Source organism: Saccostrea echinata, unplaced genomic scaffold (assembly GCF_033153115.1).
Source record: "Saccostrea echinata isolate AGI-Se365-2 ecotype Australia unplaced genomic scaffold, CSIRO_AGI_Sech_v1 ptg000076l, whole genome shotgun sequence".
NCBI classification, from domain to species: Eukaryota; Metazoa; Mollusca; class Bivalvia; order Ostreida; family Ostreidae; genus Saccostrea; species Saccostrea echinata.
In genome coordinates, this window is record NW_026889825.1 from 1,006,222 (window position 1) to 1,016,956 (window position 10,735).

Genomic DNA, 10,735 nt, shown 5'->3' on the forward strand with positions numbered 1-10,735 from the left:
ACAATTCTCCTTGGCCCCAGGCTTTTTTCTGTGGATTTGGATTTTCCCACTTTCACTTTCACATATTCTATGAAATAAACGTTTGATTTTTTTTCTCGGCGATGTCAGTATATTTAGAACCGAGGGAGGAAAGACTCATCGTAATGTGTGCAGTCAATTGGAACATCACTTGGCTTTATCCGTCAAGTCGACTTGACGGAAAAAGCCTATACTGAAGATCTTCTCAGAGTGCAAAAGGAACTTGCGAAATACACACACACACACACACACACCCCCTACATCTATATCTATCTATCTATCTATCTATCTATCTATCTATCTATCTATCTATCTATCTATATATATATATTTATCTATATATATATATATATATATATATATATATATATATATATATATATATATATATATATATATATATATATATATATATATATATATATATAATCCTATCACTTATCAAAATTTAAAATATATTATGGATTTCAAACAAAACTGTCATTTTTTGACAAAATTCATACAATTTTTTTAATCTTGGTATTTAAACACCTAAATCTAGGGAGATTCTTACACATCAATATAATGTACATGAAGTGCGAATATAACAAATAGTAGATAAGCAGAAGAGTCCACTGAAACAAAACAAATGGGATCAGGTGCCATGGAGAAGTAAGCTTCCCCTGTCGACCATTCATACCCACCTTGCCCACCTGTTGTCGTCCCACTTACAAGTAGCCAAAATGATGAAATTGTTACAGGTGACTAGTTTTGGCTAGATGGGAATGGTGTACGGGTAAGTGGAGGGAGAGAGAGCAAAAGAAATTAATTACAGATGACCTATAGTCTGTTTTAGATTAACCACGGAAAAAGGTTAAAATGTTCAGTACTCAAATTCTGATAATGCAATGAATGGTAAATAAAAGAGATATAATTTTACATTAATTAAGTTTTTTTTTAAATTTTAAATGTATTACATAAAATTATTACTAATTTATTGATAAAATCTTTCTTTATTAAATTTGTAAATGGTAAATGATTTGTATTTTTTTTTATTTTCTGTTTTATTCATTTTTAATATTTATAATTTGATAATATTTTAACTTATTAAAAATGTTTAAGTGCCAGTTCTATTTTATTGTGTATCCGAAACATTGAAAAACACATGTAGTTTAAGTAAGGTACTGGTAATGCTCTTGAATCTCTTTATCGTAATCATGTGTTTGAATTAAAATTAGAATAAAACTAATAATTAAAACAAAATGTTACATTAATGGCAAAAGAATTAAATAAGATGACTGATAACAGTAATTTGAAAAAGTTTTCATTTCAAATAAACTTACTACAAATAGATGTGCTTATATCAGACTATTTTGTTTAATAATATGCTACAGCACTACATTTTCAAATGAAAAATCTTTTTTATCATTTAAACATTTGTTCATTATATATGTGCATCAGATGCTTTGGGGAAACAAGTCCTTCTTTGTTGTATAAAATGCTGAATTTTTGAAGATTATTGACAAGCTCTGCTAAATAAATATGAACATTTTTCTAAAAATTCTAGTTCTTTAACTAAAATCATATTTTGTTCATTAAGAATTTAATTTCAGTTTTGGACACTATTAATGTATTTCCAGTAGACTAAATCAAATTATATTATGATATTTTGATATAAGTGACAGTTGCTTTTTCAATAAAAATGGAACTCGTAAATTTACTTACCATGTCATTGGTCATTTGCAAAATTATTTTGTTAAAAAACATTCTGATTGTACACACAAGTACTCTTAAGATGACATTAAAAAGATGCTTGAGTTTCTGATTGACAATATCTATGTGGTTTTTGGAGACCAGGTCTTCCAACAATCTATTGGAATTTCCATGGGTACCAATTGCGCCCCGTTATTAGCAGACCTTTTTTGTATTCATATGAAGCAGAATTTGTCCACAATCTTATACGTGAAAAGAAGAAAAAAACTTGCTGTGGCCTTCAACTCGACATTTAGATATATCGACGACGTATTGTCAATTAACAATGGTTATTTCCATTCTTATGTCGATACGATATATCCCGGTGAGCTTGAGATAAAAGATACCACAGAGTCTGACATATCTGTTTCATATTTAGATAATTTACTTGAAAAAGACGTTAATGGTAATCTAACAACCAAGCTTTATGATAAACGTGATGACTTTAATTTTTCAATCGTCAACTTCCTTTACTTATGCAGCTATATACCTTCATCACCTGCATACGGGGTATATATCTCTCAGTAGATTCGATACGCAAGAGCATGCTCTACGTATGTACAATTTCTAAAACGAGGTAAATTATTGACAAACAAGTTGATGAAACAAGAATATCAGCAGTCTCGTTTAAAGTCATCATTTCGTAAGTTCTATGGTTGATACAATGACCTTGTCAGCAAATACAATTTATCATTGAGTCAAATGCTGACTGACGTTTTTCATACTTGTTAGGCCATTTTTTACACACTGAATTGTCGACGGATTTTTCCGTTATTTCCCGATCATGACAAGGAGCACACGGCGGGTGTGACCGGTCGGCAGGGGATGCTCACTCCTCCATGGCACCTGATCCCACCTCTGATGTTTTAGAGGTCCGTGTTTGCTCTGCTCCTATTTTGTAATGTTTAATGGACTTTTGAGCTTGAATACTGCTCGTTATCTCCATATATTTCATGATAATTTTACCAAATGTTACATCAAGAAAAAAAATTGTCTTAGTTGTGTCAATTATCCTTATGACTTTTTCCCTATGAAATATGCCCAATTCTTATTAGATATATAAAAATATTTCATAAAAGACTAGTTCTAATTCATGTGTGGAAAAATTACTTATAATGCAGCACTGTTAAGGCGTACTTTGAAGAAATCAACAGAATATAAACGTGCATAAATACATACCTTTTTAAAATAAATTTTAATTTTGTAAAGGTACTACATTATCTTATGACTTTAACATTCTTTGAAATAACATTGTATACCCCGCTCTGTACTGAATTTGGTTTGGTCACGTTATTTGATAGTCACGTGATAAATGCATGTAATGTGTACTGTATGTAGGTCACAAACAAATTTCAATATCGCAAGGGCATACCCTAGTTAAAATTAAAAATTAAAGTAATAGATTGTTTCTACATAACTTGTAGTTTATGGAAAGTGCTGCTGCTTTAAATAGAATTCGCATTTTATTAGTTTAAATTTCAAGTTATCTTGCTAATGTCGAAATATGTGTGACCTTTACCAAGTATTTTATGTATTTATTAAGTTATGCTATCGATTTCAGGAAGGCAGCAGCACTTTTCAAGTTAAGGAATATGTCCATTATGTGTATTCAAAAAATGGTCAAGATCTATTAAGTGTATGCCCTTGCGAAAAGGCGATTTAATGAGGCACCTCGGCGTGAAACATGCACACCTTGTAGACAAAAACACGGTAGAATTAATTCAATACATTCTATCGATATTTTTTAAATAATGGCACTAAACAAACGTTTCAGATTTGTATTAATGGTCTAACTAAGATTTTCAAATAATATTCTGTTTAATAATAAAATGTATTTTTCACTGTGAAAAAATTACATGATCCGCCTCTCACTGCACATAAAATGCGTCAAACTTTACAATGATGACGTCATGTCGTCAAGTGCATTGCGATCAGTGACTTGTTTATATCTTGCTGTGTGGGATTTAACTAGCGACAAAAATGAATGCAGTGGTAAGTTTTGATGTAGTTCATTACTCTTATGCAGTTTAGATTCGCAAATTATTTCATTTTCCGTATTGTGAGGAATTGCTATATTTGTGTGATGTCACAGTAAACTTTTCCCGTATAAATTAGGCCCCGCCCCCTTTATGCTGCCTTAACAGAGCTGCGAAATGAATATGCCTAAAAGTATACAATCAAAACCATTTTGCACCTTTATTTCAACAATGCATTTATTTCTCAATACATTAATCTCAATTCTTTTTCCATTCTTTCCATCTCTTTCTTGTGTTAGTTAAGTAATAATCCAAATATATTCAATTGTTTATTGTCAAAAAATATTTATCTCTCTGTTGATGGATGAATTAAATAAATAATTATTTATTCACTTATCAAAATCATTCTTTTCCTAACTTGTGATCCAAAATTTGAATAATTTTTTAAAAATTTTATTGATATATATGTATGTGTTTTAAAATTATTAATATGTAGAACCTGCTTAATTAATGTTTTATAGAACAAATATTTATGATATGTATTTTGATAATGAACATCACATGTAATAATTACAGGTAATAAGCCTAGAACAGACTATACAGAGGTGACAACTCAGATGTGAAAATTCCAATTCTGGCTAGATGGGAATAAGAAATTGAGAATTTTGACTTGGTGGGAATAAACTACACTCCTTGTCATGATACGACAAACGGAAAAATCCGAAGACAAAACAGTTGAAAAATGGTCTGAGAATTAATGTAGTTTGAAATACAATTGGAGAAAAAAAAAATCCTTTTTGTTTCGATGGATTCTGTTAGAATTTGTCCAACCGATTATAGTGTACCATTTCTTTTCAGAAATCAAAGTAATCAGATGAAAAGAATAAGATTATAATGCCTCATCAGAATTGGTTGGACAATTACTGAGAAAAATAAAATATATATGTTTTGATTTTCATACTTGTATGTTTCAATAAAATTGTTCGCGCTTTTGAAGAAGGTACACCTGTATCAATGTGTTGGCCTCTCCCCCTACATAAGTACATAAGTACAACCAACATATCTAATTGGGGGAAAATTGCTCTGTGGGAAATCGCACATTATAATTATTACACAGATCCACCCCCAGGAAAATTGAATCTGGCTTTGGATTACCGTGGCGGAAACCTACTCTATAGTCTTTTTTCCTTCGGGGGAAATTCTACTCTAGAACCAGTTTTTCGGGAGAAAAAGATTTGAGAGGGAAAACCTACTTTACAAGGCTAGTCTTGTAGAGTAAGTTTTTCTCTCTAAAATCTTCAAAATGTTCATGTGTTTAGGTGATTAGATTTCCTTGAATCTACCAAAAACCAACGATGCATATCATTGTTTAATTGCGATAACGCTGGCATGACAACTATTATATGAAATTTTTCATGAGCTTCATAGTCTCAATGATTTTTCTATCAAATTGATAAAAAAAAAGATATCTACCAATATTAAATGAAACAGACAATTTCTAACCTTAATTCAGGAAGCAAATAATTTTATAAATATCATTAAGTACAATATAAAGTCAAATACTAGTATTTGGACAAATGACTGTTTAACATGACTTTTCAACTCTTCATGTTCATTTTCACCAATTGAAAAGCAGCATAAGGTTGCAGAACCGATAACAAATTCTCCAATACGGTACTGGATGAAGTTGCTAAACATGTTGTTATTCGCTAAACCATATACATAAAGGGGGAACGGAGAACAGGATGATTCCCAGCGTAAATAAACTGTCAGTCTATAAGAGAAAGCATAACATAAATGTAAATCGTAAGTTAATCAAACAATTTCAAACAAATCAGAAGGTCAGTCTTGACACATTCGTTTAATTAAGTTTGCTGATATGGAGACAACAGATCTCTTTTTGTATCGCCTACAAAGCAGAGCGACACTTAATAGGCATCACTTTACCCGATGTCTGTCCAGCTGTCTGTCTGTCACACCTTATATCTTACTGTAAGAGGTTTGGATTAGATATTTTCTTTTGATCTACTTAGCAAAAATACTCTAGATTGTTAGTTTAAATTACTTGTTTTGAATTTTAGAGGCAGGGTTTTTATAATTATCACATGTTAATGAACTTATGATACTGCACTTTGAACTTATTAGATTTACAGTTACCACAGAAACTGAAATTTAAAAATAAATAAATAAATCAGGGATGGGGTCAATTACTTTAAAAAGTAATTAATTAAATTACAATTACTTTGACTTTTTCTTCAATTAAATTACAATTAAATTACAGGCTTTCTAAGACATGTAATAAATTAAATTACAATTACTTTGCAAAAGTAATTAATTAAATTACAAATTACATTTTTAATTTTTTTGAATTTTTTTATAATTCCTGTCAATGAATATACAGAACATTATTTATTTGTATATAAGCTCAGCCTCTGCACAAACAGTACAAGAAATAATACACTATAGGCATTGTGTATCATTCTGGTTAAATTTATAACATTTATTTACAAAATAATTAGAATCTCTTAAAGAACTATCCGAGATCAGTTTGATGCAGTTTCCACCAAACAAAACCTACATGTACACAAATTGCATGGCTTATGATATTTGATTAAAAGTGAGTGAAATGAGTCGCTGGACTGTAACCCCTCAAATTAAATATTTCCTTTGAAGGTAACCTGAACATCCTAAATTGCTATTTATTTTTAAACAATTTTACTTCATAAATCAGAATTGTACAGATAGAAAATTCATTCATAAAAATCTGTTTAGATGTTAAAATAATTATCAAATTGAAAGTTTTTCTTTTCTAAAGCTAGCGGAGCATTTTAAATTGAAATAATTATCTCCATTGGCTTTGTCTTCTAAATCATGGAATGAATATCTCTTTAGAGGAGCTGATTTGTTTTGATTGCAATTTAAAGCTGTGATCTGGAGGGCAATTATCTCTTCCCAACAAGGGAGAACTTAATTAATGACACACACCTTCTTTTTCTTTATTATTGACCAAACAACAAAGATTGAAATATAATAAATGTGTGTTTCATAGCTGAATAGACCTAAGAAGGGTGGTTCAAAATTCATATTTATAAACATAGATCAAAAAATTCAAAATTTACATAATGATTAGAAAGAAACTAGTTTATTATTATCAAGCCAATCATTTAATTATTTTTTTGTAAGCATTAACCTAAGATTTTGTATAATTGAAGGATTGAGGATATGTTTAACATAAAAAAACATATAAAATAAAAACCAGTAGAATGGGGAGGTAGTGGTGACAATATATCATGAATTTATCATGAATGTGTATTATATAAAGTAATTGAATGTAATTGAAAAAGTAATTGAAATTACATGGTATTTTTTCAGTGTAATTAATTAAATTACAATTACAAGTAATTGAAAAAATGTTCAATTACAAATTACTTCCAATTACTTCAAAAAATGTAATTAATTACAGTCAATTACAATTACTTTTTTCAATTACCCCATCCCTGAAATAAATCAGGATTGCTATACCAAAATGGATGGTTTTAGAACAACAATACTACAGTTAAAACAGTCTGAAATGTCTTTTGGATTGTTGAATTCAACAAATAATAAAATGATACATAGTTATTTCTAATGATTTAAAAATTCATAGTTCATTTTAGTTTTGAGGGAAGGGGAATATTATTTCTGATTCTATCACAGTCTTACTCTCCGATGATTTTTTTGCAGACAAATTCATGAACTATAAATCTAGTAACAAATAAGCAGCTAATCACGATAGGATTTATTTTAATCTGGAATGTTGTTTTGCAGGCGATGCAAGTGTTCCTTGGAACACTCTAGTCATTATATGCACAAGCAGTTTACATGCACATACGCTACCAAGAAATAGATGTATCGTCCGCTCAGTTTTCTTTATCAGCCGAGGCCATGTGAACTTTTGAGTGTGAATTAAATATTAAACTAGATGCTGTCATGAGACAGTAATACCCGCACTATGGTTTTTGCCTCTAAATGCACACTACTTCATATTGGGCTTACCAAGGAAAAAGTCAAAATAGTTCTATAAGAACTGCGAACGATAGCATTGTTCTCCCGCTTACCTTCTGGTCAATCTTCAAAAGTTAACATATTTGGATGATTTTTCATATTTATTTAAATATTTATATGAATTTTCATAAAACATTACTTCTTTGGGAAAACAAAAAGAGATAACTCTATAATTTGGGTAAAACTTGTGTTTTTCACTATAGAAATCAACGGAAAACGGAAAATATTTTCAAAACACCCCCCCCCCCCGTGAAACAAAAATTCTTTTTTACAGGTAATATGGACTGTCATTTCACAAATTTATACCAAAGCTTTTTGTGTTTCACGGGGGGGGGGGGACATATGTTTAGACAAAAAAGTACAAAAATGCTTATTTTTTTCACCAATTTCAAAGAGTTTTACAACTAAAATATTGTATTTTATTAATAATATATGTTTCATTTTATATGTGTAAACATAAGAAAAGATTTAAGGAACATTTATTCATATCCAAGAATATTTCAAAATGTGTTGATGCTTTAAAGCTCGATTTCAATGGAAAATATCATCTTACCCCCCCCCCCCCTTATTTTAAGTGCTGGAATTAGGGGTAATTAACTATTTAACTCTGGCATTAAAAGTATCAGTCAATTACCATTGAACTCTTCTTTACACTCAACAAAGATTTCACGGTCAAATTGCCATTAGTATTGAATTTAATGGGTGAAAAATGTAGGCGGGATTGAGAGTTAGCCTGCGTAGTTCTTTACACAGTACATGTACATGTATTCGTCAGTTCGAGCATAAAATGCTCATGCAGGTGACCATGTGACCTATGAGCCTCTTATTGGTATTTCTTTACTTAATTCATAACCAGCTAATCTGAAATAACAGAATTTAATTAATGATGTAAATTAGGCTTTGATAAAAGGGGGGATATAAATTTTTGACCCATAATTGGAACTTTTTAAATTTATTTTCTCAACAACAAATAATATTATTTTAGTAAAAGCTTTTTGATGAATTTATCAAAATGTGCAAACTTTATTTTTAGTATTTGATTAGGCAAAAACCTCCTTGAAAAGCCATACCCAATCAATTTTGTTTCCCCCCCCCCCCAACACACACACACACAAATTGCCTGTTTTTGGAAATTGGCCTAGATGGCAAAGTTACGTTAAAACATCGTTTGTTATGATAAATTTGTTCTTGTACTGTACCTATATGTGAACACCTTTTTTGAAAATTTCTACATCACATTAGGCTTGCGTCACCCTACTAGCACTAGTACTAGTTTTACCATTATCATTTTTTCATTGCACATTTTGCAGTGTGGTGTAAACATCATTACATGTATATCAGTAGAAATTAATTCATTTTGTGTTTTAATTGGATTATATTCCATGAAGTTGACAGGACCTATGACAGTCGGTAAGTACAAGTTTAAGTATTGATTGGGGGTAAAATAACCGAAATGCAAATGGTTATGTTAAATTTTAAAAAGGATCAAAGATCATCGAATGCCACAATAGACGAATTTCACATTCTGAAGAGTTATCTCCCGTTGTCAACATTACATTCAGTTAGAGGCACAGATCCAGGTATTTTTTTCGGGGAAAAAACAAACAAACAAACAAAATAAACACAATGATGGTGGGGTCCTTGTTTTTAAAGGGGGGAGGGCGTCCAAAGTCATTTTTTATTTGCTTCTGTAAAACAATATATAACGTTAGTCCTATTTGAATATCTCTGCAAATTCCGGGGGGGGGGGGGGGCAATCTCCCTAGCCGCACCCTGTCCCTGAAATGACAAATGATCATGTGACTCCAAAATAGTAGAAAACTTTTCCATTTGACTATATATATACATAATTTTGTTTCTTGTGTTATAATGTTATCATGGTTATGTACATCTAATGTTTTAAGGTTAGGAACCCCTGGAGGTCATCTCCACTCTCTTAATGAACTGGAAATGTTCACAATATGACTACATCAAATTAAATAAAAGTGCATCAATGATAAGATTGCTTGACATTTCATTCATGAATTTGGGTCAACCCATGTACCCTCCTAAAATTAGGAATGAAAATCATTCAAAGAGATGGACCATTAAACTATTTGTATATATTCACATTTTTTATGTCAAAACAAAGTATTAGTTACATGAACAAACAGGGGTCTGGGAAGGGGAAGGGGCGAGGGGAAGGAGTTATCTCTTTACATCTTAATTGTTGAAAACTCCTAAAATGAATGTTAACCTCAAATCTGACTCGTACGTCTTCATTATTTTTAAGTGGTGACAGGTGTCTCCATATGAGTGAAAAATTCCCGAGAGAGACATTTAACAACAAACAAACATTAATGACTTAAAAAACACAATATACATGTACATGTTTATTAGTCAACGGATATACTTCTGGTCATATCTCTAGTTCTCCCTTGCATCAGGAATGAATGATATAAATATTTTAAGAATGATTAAGAGTTGAAAAGGATGTGCATCTTAAAATTGACTAAGCTCTGTGGTTGAATTAGCTATACCAGTTTAGCTTATTTTGCTACTCAAAGCACCTTGATTAACTACTTTTAATCATACTGTTTTCTGAAATGTGCAGTTTTTTCAACATGGATACAAGTCATACATTTTCAGCTTCTGAAAACAATGCATGAAAATAACTGCTTTTCAAACACTGTAACTCTTTCCAAGTACTTGGGATCATAAGTTTTTAGTTCACTTGAGTTTTTCTTTTTTTCTGATCACATTTTGTCTGTCATCCATCTGTCCGCCTGTAAACTTTCACATTTTTGTCTTCTTCACTAGAACCACTTGGCCAATTTCAATCAACCCTGCCACAAAACATCTTCAGGTAAAGAGGATTCAAGTTTGTTCAAATGAAGGGTCACACCCTCTTTCAAGGGGGGGGGGGGTAATCAAGAATTAGCGAAAATTTGGTGGTATCATTTAAACAAGTCTTATCAAGAACCACT